This window comes from Sus scrofa, chromosome 10 (genome assembly GCF_000003025.6).
Source record: "Sus scrofa isolate TJ Tabasco breed Duroc chromosome 10, Sscrofa11.1, whole genome shotgun sequence".
Taxonomy (NCBI): Eukaryota; Metazoa; Chordata; class Mammalia; order Artiodactyla; family Suidae; genus Sus; species Sus scrofa.
In genome coordinates this window covers 18116063-18129136 of record NC_010452.4, presented here as the reverse complement: position 1 = coordinate 18129136, position 13074 = coordinate 18116063, and the positions used below count along the sequence as shown (strand labels likewise).

The 13074-nt window shown below is 50.3% G+C and overlaps 1 protein-coding gene across 3 annotated transcripts in view; it reads right to left on the bottom strand.

Annotated features, from left to right (window-relative positions):
• The window catches only part of KIF26B (kinesin family member 26B), a 511688-nt gene that overhangs the window by 90916 nt on the left and 407698 nt on the right, over positions 1 to 13074 (bottom strand). The gene's annotated exons all lie outside the window — the stretch shown is intronic.

The following is a 13074-nucleotide window of genomic DNA, read 5'->3' as shown; positions in this document are numbered from 1 at the left end:
CATGGGCATTTTAGGTGCTCAGCCCAGCTCACTGCCAAGCAGGATGCTCATGGGAATGTGCTGCTCGCCCTGGAGTTCTGAGAAGCCACACACACAGCTCCAGAGGCTCAGGTCCAGGGGCAGCGGCCAGCATTTGCTCCCGTACCAGCTCTTTGTGACTGTCTTGCTGGTCAAGTCCAAGTGCATGGAACACCTGCTTTATAAGGCAGGTACGGAGCGTGGGACTCGGGGTTGCAAGGACACTCAATACACAGAGCAGCGGGGCAGACAGACCCAGAGACAGGACATTTTTGTAATGTAATATAATGTGGCAAATTCTTTTTCTGTCTTTTTAGGGCCACACCCGAGGCATGTGTTCCCAGGCTAGGGGTCACATGGAGCTGTAGCTGCTGGCCTATGCCACAGCCACAGCAGCACAGGATCCTTGTCACATCCTTGACCTCTGCTACAGCTCACGGCAATGCCAGATCCTTAACCCACTGAGCGAGGCCAGGGACCAAACCTGCATCCTCATGGATACTAGTCAGGTTCTTAATCCTCTGAGCCACAACAGGAACTCCTAATGTGGCAAATTCTGATGCTATGTATAGAGTTATTTTTCAGCTCCTCTTTGTGTCCCACCCTCTTCATCTAATCAATGTTCAGGCCTATGAAATCTCCGTTGTGCCATTTTGGAGAGAGGGATTGTACATTTTTACGTAAAAGCTGTCAAGCATGCAGAAATGCTCAGAGAATACTCAACGCTATGCGTTTGGAGTGAGGGTATCCTCCTGCCCACCCCGCCTTGGCTGCTGAGAGATGGGAGCTCATCTGCAGCGGGCAAAGCTGCCTCGGGAGGAAACCCCAGGGCACTGGGCTCAGCGGATGCCCTGCGCTGTGTCCAAGCTGGGCTCGCTCACCTCACTTAAGAAAAGTTCTCTGTTGGGAGTTCTCGTGTCACAGCGGAAATGAACCCAACTCGTATCCATGAGGACTTGGGTTCGATCCCTGGCCTTGCTCAGCAGGTTAAGGATCTGGTGGTGCCATGAGCTGTAGTGTAGGTCGAAGATGTGGCTTGGATCCCAAGTTGCTATGGCTGTGGTGTAGGCTGGCAGCTGTAGCTCCAAATTTAGGTTTTTTTTTGTTTTTTTTTGTTTTTTTTTTGTCTTTTTGCTATTTCTTTGGGCCGCTCCCGCGGCATATGGAGGTTCCCAGGGTAGGGGTGGAATCGGAGCTGTAGCCACTGGCCTACGCCAGAGCCACAGCAACGCGGGGTCTGAGCCGTGTCTGCAACCTACACCACAGCTCACAGCAATGCCAGATCGGTAACCCACTGAGCAAGGGCAGGGACCGAACCCACAACCTCATGGTTCCTAGTCGGATTCGTTAACCACTGCGCCACGATGGACACTCCCTGGAATCTTAATGTAGTTCTAAGCCCTCAGACTGGCTGCAGATCCCAGCCCCTGGTCGGACCACAGAGAGATACGGCTCTTTAAAAACCCATTGAATTCTGGGCCGAGGGAAACGCCACACTCCATTCTTTGGAATTCATTTAAATAAATGGATTTTTTTTTTTCCCCTTAAGGGAAGGAAATTGGGTTTTTCTGCTTCCTCTCTTTGCATCATTATTCCTTGAGTCTGGCACTACATGTCCTGATAATCCACTGTAATTAAAGTGCTTAGGTGGGAGTTCCCACTGTGGCTCAGTGGTAATGAACCTGAATAGTATCCATGAGGATGTGGGTTTGATCCCTGGCCTTGCTCCGTGGGTTAAGGATCCAGCGTTGCCTTGAGCTGTGGTGTAGGCTGCAGAATGGCCTCAGATCTGGCGTGGCTGTGGCTGTGGTGTAGGCTGGTAGCTGCAGCTCCAATGCAACCCCTAGCCTGGGAACTTCCACATGCTGCAGGTGCAGCTCCTGCGGGTGCAGCTCTAAAAAGACAAACAAAAAAAAAAAGTGTTTAGAAGATGGTGCTCATGATCTAGAAAGTCCCCCAGACTCCTGGCCGGGACTTGGTGTCCTCGTTGCACACACTGGTAGGCTTTGGCAACATCTCCCTCGAGCCTCCCTCTTGGTGCTGCCCTGGGTAGCATCAAGGGGACCCCCGCACAGCCTTCATCCCAGCTCTCAGGGTCAAGGGGACTGTCCTTGTTTCTGTCCCAGTGGCAGAACCAGGAGAATGGGATCAGGAAAGCTCCAGAGCGGGGGAAGGCAGGCCGGACTCCCCAAGATTCGCCTCCCGAAGTGCTCCCGGGTTGAGACCCCACTTTGCTCGGCTTATCTAAATACTCAGCCAGCTACTGCTCCGGCCGGCACTGGCTTCCTGTCCTGCTCATTCATCAGCTCAGCGCCTCCTACAGGATGGCCTGGTGGGACTGAGGGGACCACGGGTTTGTGAGACTCTCAGAGCCTCGCTCCTGAACAGGCAGATGCTCCATCCACGGGAAGGCAGTGCTGATGGCCACACAGCCTTACGGGGAGCCCCACGGGGCAGCCCCCCAGCGCTCACCACTCCATCCACACGGTGACCTGGCCCCTCTGCCTGTCCCTGGGCTCTTCACCGCCTCTCTCCCCACCCAGAGGCTGTCCCACTGCAGGTTCTCTGCAGACTATAAGGTGCAGGGGCTGGGGGCAAATTAGAGCATCGGAAGGTCCGTCACCAATCAGAGATGACAGATGATGGTGAGATGGTGGGACCCAGAGGACGCAGGAATCCAACTCAGGCGTGGCCTTCGTTCAAGCTCCTTTGTCGAGCTTCCCAACGAAGGCCCTGGGAGACACACGTGAAACAGTGACTGGTCCCCGGCCCGCATCTTGGCCGCCGCTAATGCCGGTAAGGGTGAATAGTACTTTTTTTTTCCCCTTCAAGATTAGATGCTGCAGAGTAAATTACGAACCACCAACTTTCAACCGGTTTACATTCCATGTGTTGACTGTTGACACGGTTGTCTAAGTTCACAGAGGTTTTTTTATTTTTTGCTTTTGCTTTTCTGGGCCACAGCTGCGGCATAGGGAAGTTCCCAGGCTAGGGGTCGAATCAGAGCTCTAGCCACCGGCCTACACCACAGACACAGCCACGCCAGATTCAAGCCCTGTCTGCGACCCACACCACAGCTCACGGCAGCGCCAGATCCTTAACCCACGACGTGAGGCCAGGGATGGAACCCACATCTTCATGGATCCTAATTGGGTTCACTACCACTGAGCCACGATAGGAACTCCGTAACTTCACAGTTTTAAGAATCAGCTCGGTAGCAGTCGGTCAAGGTGAAGTCAGACCAACCCAACCACAAGCACCACACAGCATCATTTCTGCCTCGACCCCCCGGGGGGGGGCTACCCCTTCCACGTCTATTCTGAAGTTTCTAAGACACACCTGGAAATGGTCCTACAAGGACATCAGAGGCGCATACGGTGGGGCAACAGAGCAGGTGAAACTGTCAGAAGGGATTCTAGAACCAGAGTCGTCGTCTGCCGAGACAGAAGAGCCGAACTGCAGAGCCAGGGAGCACGGACAGCTCCAGTCCAGGACCCTGTGTCCCACCCCCCACCCCCACCCCCGCCGCCGCCCCAACCCCTATGATGAATGTAAGCCGTGGACATAGCCACCATCCTGTCCCTCATTGGCAACCTTCTCTGCCTCTGACAAGAGACAGGCAGGCGACACAGAGTTGACGTCCCACCCCTGCCTTGGGACAGCTGACAGTGCCTCAGCGCCCCCAGGGCAGAGCAGGAAGCCCTCCCTGGTATCTCCATGCTTGGGTGGGATTTGGCTCTTGAGGGAAACACATGAAAGATCACAAAAGGGCCCCTTGTATCTACAGTACATGTCTCATCTTATAGGTTCTGAGTGTGCCCGGCACAGACTGCAGTGACCTAGGGGCCCTGAGATGGGTTCTTTTTTTTTTTTTTTTTTTAGGGCTGCACCCGTGGCATATGAGGTTCCAAGGCTACGGGTCCAATCGGAGCTACAGCTGCCAGCCACAGCCATACCAGATCTGAGCCGTGTCTGTGACCTACACTACAGCTCAAGGCAACGCCGGATCCTGAACCCATGGAGCGAGGCCTGGGATCCAACCTGCATCCTCGTGGTTCCCAGTCGATTCATTAACCACTGAACTACGATGAGAACTCCCCAGAGATGAGTTCTCATCCAAACATCACCACCCCTGAGCAGCTGTTCCTCTAAAGAGGGGGCCTTGGTTATTTACCCCTCAAGGGGGCCCTGGTGTGCCACCTTCCTTGAAGGACAGGTGTGGAGAGACTAAGAAATAGACAGACTGCGAAGCTGCACACGAATGTAAAATATTCCCCATGGGAAGGAAGGAAGGAAAGATGGAAGGAAGGGAGGGAGGGGAGAAGGAAAAAAAACAAAGAAAAGGGATGGAGGGAGGGACAGAGAGAGAGAAAGAAAGAAAAGCTTCGTATCACATATTATGAAATAGACTTTTCTACGTCACACGGATGACATCAGAAGCCTTTCTCCTAAGCAAAAATTATTTCATGAACGTACACCTACACGGTGACAAGCGAGACAAAGAATAAAATACGCTCCTTCTTCCTCCCGCCAAATTACATTAAAGCACAGGTACCAGGTCAGGTGCTGGCTTCCACACCTGCACGAAGACTACACGCTCTGCTCACGGCCTCCGTGAAGGGGAGTAATCCAGGTCAGACTGATCTGAGCATCTAAGTCTCAATGAGGGATTTCCCTGATTTTCTTTCTTTCTTGCCTGTCTTGATCCGATGTGATCCACCACGTGCTCCTGTGGTCTACTTATGGGACTTTAGCCACTTCAGGAACATTCTCCCTCCGTTCCAAGTAAGGTGATGGGAGGGAGTTCCCGTGTGGCTCAGTGAGAATGCACTGGACTAGGATCCATGAGGACGCGGGTTGGTTCCCTGGCCTCCCTCAGTGGGTTAAGGATCCAGCATTGCTGTGAGCTGTGGTGTAGGTCGCAGACGTGGCTCGGATCCGGCGTGGCTGTGGCTGTGGTGTAGGCTAGCGGCTGCAGCTCCGATTGAACCCTAGCCTGGGAACTTCCATATGCTGCGGGTGTGGGTCTACAAAGAAAAATAATAAAAAGGTGATTGGAGAGATAGGACTCTTGAATAGCATGTCCTTCTCAGAGTTCTCGCTTTTCTCACCTACCAAGACATTCAGTAACCTTCCCTATTCTTCCATGGTCAGGACTTTCTGACAAATCTACCGTAAAAGATTCCGATGAGGTGCCAGTTTCCAAAACACACTGCAAGGCACTCAGGGTGTGATTTTCCAGCCATTCTTTAAAGAGGACTTTCCTCCTCATAATACGCTATAAGAGTCTCTTGCTAACCCAGCACGGGCATGCTGAAACCCACAAATATGCCTTTCCTTCCCCCTTTTGATTAACCAGCTGTGCTTGCTGAACCTGCTGAGAGAGAGAGGACAAGACGTTTTGTCAAGAAGCAAGTTACTAGTGGGTTGCATAACAGGAGAAAGTTTAAGCACGTTTCTGGTAAAAGTTCTAGAAATAATCTGAAAGGACTTTTTCTAAAGGAAGATCTTGAGGATTTCACATGCCTGAAAGCATCCGAAAGTTTTTCAGGGGACCCTAGAATCATCTGCCAAATAGTAATATTCTCGGAGATCTCAGATAACTGCAACCCTAGGTCGTACGGCCAGAACCAAGCAGGTGGTACGCCCCACATTCGCAGAGAGAGCTTTTAAAATTATCTTACAGGGAGTTCCTGTCATGGCCCAGTGGTAACGAACCCGACTAGTATCTGTGAGGATGCAGGTTCGATCCCTGGCCTCGCTGAGTGGGTAAAGATCCGCATTGCCATGAGCTGTGGTATATAGGTCGCAGATGGATCCCATGCTGCTGTGGCTGTGGTGTAGGCTAACAGCTACAGCTCCGATTTAACCCCTAGCCTGGGAACCTCCATATGCCACAGGTGCGGCCCTAAAAAGACAATATATATTCACCTTACAGAGTCATTATTCCATCAAAGCCTAGTTCTCGTTATAGAATCATAGAGTCACACGGAAGGGACTCCAGAGATTCTAGGCATAGTTTTTTTTGTTTTGTTTTGTTTTGTTTTCAAGGGATCAAGGACCCTTAGCCTTCAAAGGGCTTCCTTACCCCCATTTTATTTATTTTATTTTTTAATTATTTTGCTTTTTAGGGCCAAACCCATGGCATATGGAAGTTCCCGGGCTAGGGGTCAAATCAGAGCTGCAGCTGCTGGCCTACACCACAGCCACAGCAACGCCAGATCTGAGCCCCGGTTATTAAGACTAGGACGACTTCGGCTTGCTAACCTGACACTTGAGTCAGTGTCTTCTGTTCCTCTCTGATGGGTTCTCTTGGCACCAGGAATTTCAATATCCCCACGAGAATCTTTGTGGCCAGGACGTTGAACTCCGGAGCCGTCTTTGCTAACGTTTAGGGTAAACTGAACTTTTATCAAAGCCTGATGTACTCAGTGGATCGGGACCCCGAACTCTGCAGTCTTGTGTCCGCCTCACACTATGAGAAGAGAGATGAGGGAGGAAGAGGAAGGAAGCCATCACGCCTGTCAACTGGGTCCCCTGGACCACCTGGTAGGTCTTAGAGACCTGCCTTCTTATTCAATGTAAAAGATGAAGAAAGTTCAGTAGCAGTAGCACCAGCCACAATGACTCCAATGCTTTTGCCATCAGTTCCTCCAAAAGACCTCCCCAGCCAGGAGAGCATCTGTTCAATTTCACGAAATACACGGGACCTGCGCACACGCTGCACCAAGCCCAGGCCAGGGCTGAGGAAGAGGGGAGGGAAAAGGCAGGACTGGATCTACGAGAAAAGGGAGAAGGCAGCATTTCCACTTCAGATCATTTTCGAGGTTTTGGCTTCGAATTAAAGCAACTTTAGCAGTTCCCGTCGTGGCTCAGCTGTAACAAACCCGACTAGGATCCAGGAGGAAGCAGGTTTGATCCCTGGCCTCACTCAGTGGGTTATGGATCCAGCATTGCCGTGAGCTGTGGTATAGGTCGCAGACACAGCTCGGATGCCCCGTGGCTGTGGCTGTGGCTGGCAGCTGCCACTCCGATTTAACCCCTAGTCTGGGAACCTCCAGGTGTGGCAGAATTGGAGTTTAGGGAGGAAAGAATCAAATAAATGTGAGATTTGCCTGATTGTAGTCTTCTCCACTGTGCTTATGGTAAGAATGAAAAAACAAAAAGACCCCATGAATTAAGGTATGTACCCATATTCCAACAATGCTAATCTCCTTGCCTGGAAAGCTGGGGCTGGGGAGAGGGGCTGGGGCTGGGGGTGGGTGTTCTCCCTGTGGCTGGGGGGCTTCAGCAACCTTTAATGAAAGGCACTTGATCAATAGGGTATACTCCTGCATCTGAGGGTTTAAAAGCCTTTCTAGCATGCTGCGTCTGAAGGAAATGTCAGAAGCATTTATCACGCGCTGGGCTGGATGGTCTGCAGCCGCACAATGCCAGACGAGGAAAGCTAACTTTGCTGCGTGCCCCAGTTATCCTCGCCAGGCCCTTCTGTGTCGTGTGGAATCAGCTTTGCTCAAAGATCAGAAGGCACCGTGGGCTCAACCACAGCTCTGTTACTGAGAGGGGGTGTCTCCACCATGGAACGCTATTGCTGGGCTCCAGCTCACGTGGGGCTGGTTTATCTTGCCAACCTAGTGAACCCACACACTCCCCTCGTTGCATTTCCAGACAGCCTGAGCTGCTGCCCTGTCATGAGGCCATGATGCAGAGCTCAGCTTGTTTGGACTCAGAAAACTCAGGCTCCAAGAAATGAGTCGAAGGGACACAGATCAGACAAGCAGTGGCCAGTGGCTCTTCCAGAGTCCTGGCCACATCCCAAACTAGTCTAGTGGGTAGACATCCAGGTCAGGAATCTGGAGCCCTCCATCCATTCATTGCTTCAGCATCCATGGAGCCGAGTGCCATGCCAGGCTCTGGGGTTCTAGAGAGCCCAAAAGCCACTTGTTGAGTTCCTGTGGTGGCCCAGTGGGTTTTGAACCCCATCAGTATCCATGAGGATGCAGGTTTGATCCTCAGCCTTGTTTAGTGGGTTAAGGATCCAGCATTACCGTGAGCTGTGGTGTAGGTCGCAGACATGGCTCGGATCTGGCGTGGCTGTGGCTGCGGTGTAGGCGGTCAACTGCAGCTCCGATTCGACCCCTAGCCTGGGAACCTCCACATGCCGCAGGTGTGGCCCTAAAAAAGCAAAGCAAAGCAAAACAAAACAAAACCCAGAAACCCACTTCTTGCATCAGATGAGACAGAAAAGGGTAATAGACATACCAAGGAGCTCTGAACCGGGGTACCATGAGAACCCAGACTGAAGGGACATTTCCACCAGGGGACAAGGACCAGGAAGGGTTTCCTGAAGATAATGATCTGTGAGACTTGGAAGAGGAGCAGGGTCATCAAGACACCTCCAGCCGGGGCGTGGGCACACGGGCGGGTTTGCAGGCAAAGGCTGCTGGGTGCACGGGAACCCTCGAGTAGCCTCAGGGACTTGAGTCACGTTTCTCAGCTTCTCTGTGCCTCAGTCTCCTCATCTGTAAAGTGGAGACGGTAATAGTGCCTATGCCTCATGGAAGCTGTTATGGGGATGATACGAGATGGTGCACGTGAAACTCTCCACAAAGAGCCTGGTTCAGGGTAAGGGCTCAGTGCGTATTGTTTATTATTATTATCATTAAAGTATACTTGATCTTTTTTTTTTTTCTATTTTAGGGCCACACCCATGGCATATGGAGGTTCCCAGGCTAGGGGTCGAATCCAAGCTACAGCTGCCAGCCTATACCAACCACAGTCACAGCCATGCCAGATCCAAGCTGCATCTGTGACCTACACCACAGCTCGTGGCAACGCCAGATCCTTAATCCACTGAGTGAGGCCAGGGATCGAACCTGCATCGTCATGGATGCTAATGGGGTTCCTTGCCACTGAGCCACAATGGGCACTGCTGGGAGTACTGATTTATGCTTTCACGGCAGTGTTGGCCTGGGTGGGCAGGATGGAAAAGAGGTAAGAGATCCGGCTGGAAAAATAGGTGGATTTCAGATGAGACTTCTTTTCCAAACTAAAAAGTCTGTACTTGATCAGACCACAGGGAGCCACTGAAGGAACAGGGAGGAAAGTAACTGGGATGTTCCCGTCGCTCTGCAAGACAGCGGTTCCAGGGTCCAATTTCTCCATCCCTAAACCAGGGCTAACAACACCGCCAACTTTCTTCCAATTTGGACTCTTACCAAGTTAAGGAAGAGAACGCACACTTGAATGGCACAGCATTTTCAGAGGCGCTGACCACTCATTCACTGAGTCTACTGCTGGCTTGTGCAGAGGACAATTGTGTCGTTAGGCTGCTGTGCGTGTGTGAACTTGGTGCTAGAAGCAGCCACGTGACCTGACAAGGAGACTAATGAACCAGTCAACCAACAAATAAATATCCATTCAAATGCCAGCGAGCCAGGCACGCTCTTTACCTAGGAAAACAAAGTTGCCAAAACATTTGCATTCAAGAAAAGCGCCCGGACAGATGGGCTTCAGAACTCTCAAGGAGAGAACGCTCGTTGTACAGTAGTTGAACATAAATCCAGGACGTAGACTGCTCTGTGGCAACCGTAGAACAGACCGTGTAGTAGTTAGGAAGCTGCCTGATGGAGAAACATCTCTTTTCTCCCTCGTGGAGGAAAATCCGCAGCTTTGGCACCTGCAGCCACCGGATCCCGGATTAGCTCATCCATCGGATGCTGCTTTGTCCTGCACCTTATTCATGCTCCCAGTTAGTGACTGGGTTTCTATCACATAAGAGACATGGCACAAATTCTTTCCTTCCTTCCTTCCTTCCTTCCTTGCCACCCCCAAGGCATATGGAAGTACCCAGGCTCGGGGCTGAATCAGAACTACGGCTGCCCGCCTACACCACAGCCACAGCCACAGCCACACCCGATCCGAGCTGCATCTGCGACTGACACCAGAGCTTGAGGCAATGCTGGATCCTTAATGCACTGGGTGAGGCCAGGGATTGAACCCACATCCTCATGGATACTAGTCAGGTTCGTTACCACTAAGCCATGACGGGAACGCCTATATTCCTTTTCTTAAAAATTGCAGTATAGCTGATTTGCAACATTGTGTTAGTTTCAGATGTACAGCAAAGCGATTCAGGTATACATGTGTATATATCGCTTTTTTTCCCAGATTCTTTTCCCTTATAGGTTATTAAAAAATATTGTGTATAGTTCTCTGTGCTATTTTATATATAGTACTGTGTATATATTAATCCCAAACTCCTAATTTATCCGTCACTCTCTTTCCCCCTTTTGGTAACCAGAAGTGGTTTTCCATGTCTGTGGGTCTGTTTCTGTTTTGCATATAAGTTTGTTTGTATCATTTTGTTTTGAGAGTCACACAGAAGTGATATCATATGACACGTCTTTGTCTGGCTTCGTATGATGATCTCTAGGTTCATCTATGTTGCCGCAAATGTGTAGAAAATCCTAAAGATGCTAACGGATTCTTTACTTTGTAAACATTTAGGAGGCAAACTGGCTGCTTTATGGGCTCCCTAGTCACATTTTTGTTTAAGTAACCACATTCCCGGGAACTGGTTTCATAGAAGCATAGGGAGTTCCTGCTGTGGTGTATTGGAAACGAATCTGACTAGAAACCGTGAGGTTGCAGGTTCGATCCCTGGCCTCGCTCCTTGGGTTAAGGATCTGGTGTTGCTGTGAGCTGTGGTGTTAGGCCGGCAGCAACAGCTCCAGTTCAACCCCTAGCCTAGGAACCTCCATATGCCACAGGTGCGGCCCTAAAAAGACAAAAAAAGACAAACAAACATAAGGGCTAATCTTAGAAAGGATCAACAGGTGAAAGAACTTGGAAAAGTAACTCATATCTTGCGTTTATACTTACTCGTTCTGTAATTGTTCTTCCTCTAGAGCTTTTATTACTGTCACGGAAGCATAAACCTCCCACAACAAAATCCACACCAACTCACCCTAGAAGCTCTTTTATTTCTGTCTTCCCTCGAATAAACAATTATTCAGGATCTTATTAATGTTATCCTTATTAGGAAATCAACATCAGAGGAAGTGAGCGGTGGTTCCAAGGACCTTTTTCCACGTGGAGAACACAGTCCTGGCTCTGCAGTGCGTGTATGAGTCTACAGACATGAGTGGGAGTGTATTTGAAGGTAACATTTAACACTTTTGTTGAACAATCTCTGGAATCAACAGGCGTGGCTGGTTGGGTAGAATGGTCAATATTTATTTCACATGGAAAACAGGTGTTGAAATCAGAAGACTGGGATAATTTCACCAGGAAAGGAGCCTCTCTGCTTCTGGGTCAAGTTCATCCAGAACGATGGCTGAATGTGATGGAAGGGTTTCAGAATAAACCAGGCACTGGAACCATGTAACCGTCACCTCGTGGCACAGGGCAAATGCAAATGTGGCTTCTTTGGGTAAGTGAAAACTGACATCCTTCCAGCCAGTTTGTCCAGCTTTGACACACTAAACACGAGGAGGGTGATGTAACCCAGATCCAACGTGGACCCCACCGAGGTACCAGAAGATCTTATTCTGACACTCTGCACCTGTAACACAGTCCAGATGGCATAGGGCCCTTGGGTGACATTAGTGAAAGCTCCAGTGAACTCTACTCAGAAGGAACTGATTTAATAAACTCTCATCATGCATGATAAAAACCATGCATCTGTAAGAGTGGAGCAGATGAGACCATGGCAAATTTCCCCCCGAAGGTTGAGTTTAGGGGAGAGGTGTCTGGGTGGGGACATGATGGTGGCAGCCGAGAGAGAGACTTGCAGCCAGGGCCTGAGGCTCAGATCTGGCAGTTCCATGCGGCAGTTAGGCTCCAGGCAAAAAGACCAAATCAAACCAACCAAACAATACTCCTCATTTTCAAATTGCTAAGACAATGAGTGCCTTGAACGGGAGCTTACATCTTATTTATCTTCACATCCCCAATACAGTGGCCTTTCACCCAGCTGGAGCTCAATTCTACAGACCAGTATGTTTTTGGTGTTGTTTTTAAGGCCTCACCTGAGGCATATGGAAGTTTCCAGGCTAGGGGTCCAATCAGAGCTACAGCTGCTGGCCTATACCACAGCCACAGCCACGCCAGATCTGAGTTGTGTCTGTGACCTATACCACAGCTCACGGAAACGCTGGATCCTTAACCCACTGAGCGAGGCCAGGGATTGAACCCACAACCTCGTGGTTCCTAGATGGGTGCACTACCACTGAACCATGACGGGAACTCCAGAGACCAGTGTGGTTTTAACCTGAGAGTTAGACAGGAGAGATGGAAGTTTCTGGAAATCGGATCTTTCCTGAGCAGCTTCTGGAAGCAGGTTCCAAGGGACATGAATGAAGGTAGGAAGGAGGAGGAAGACTGTTCTATAAATAACAACGACAGATTAGATCAGGGGTTGGAACTGTTTTTAAAGGAAGCTGCTCATGTTCTAAACTCTTGTATTTCCAGGAGGTGTGTAGGAGGTGGTAGCCATGCTGACGGGTGAGGTAGGTGGTGTGTCTGAATTTACAAAATATGTGGAATTAAGTGTGTTTTGATTGCTGGCTTCTCTCTCTGGGGGACCATGGGGGGATGTCAGGCTTCTTTTAGAGGTGGCGGTGGTGGGAAAAGCTGTTGAGCCTCATGCTCAGTGTCCGCACTTGCATATAGTTTCCTTTTTTTTTTTTTTTTTTGGCTTTTTACCTTTTCTAGGGCCGCTCCCGTGGCATATGGAGGTTCCCAGGCTAGGGGTCTAATCAGAGCTGTAGCCACCGACCTACACCAGAGCCACAGCAACTCGGGATCCGAGCTGCGTCTGCAACCTACACCACAGCTCACGGCAACGCCGGATCCTCAACCCACTGAGCAAGGCCAGGGATCGAACCTGCACCCTCATGGTTCCTAGTTGGATTCGTTAACCACTGCACCATGACGGGAACTCCAATATAGTTTCCATTTAACGAGCATCTCTTAGGACTTACCCCTGCCTTCCTCTTTGCCACCCCCCCGCCTTGCCAACCTATAAGGTAGGACTTTGGATTGTCCTAGACG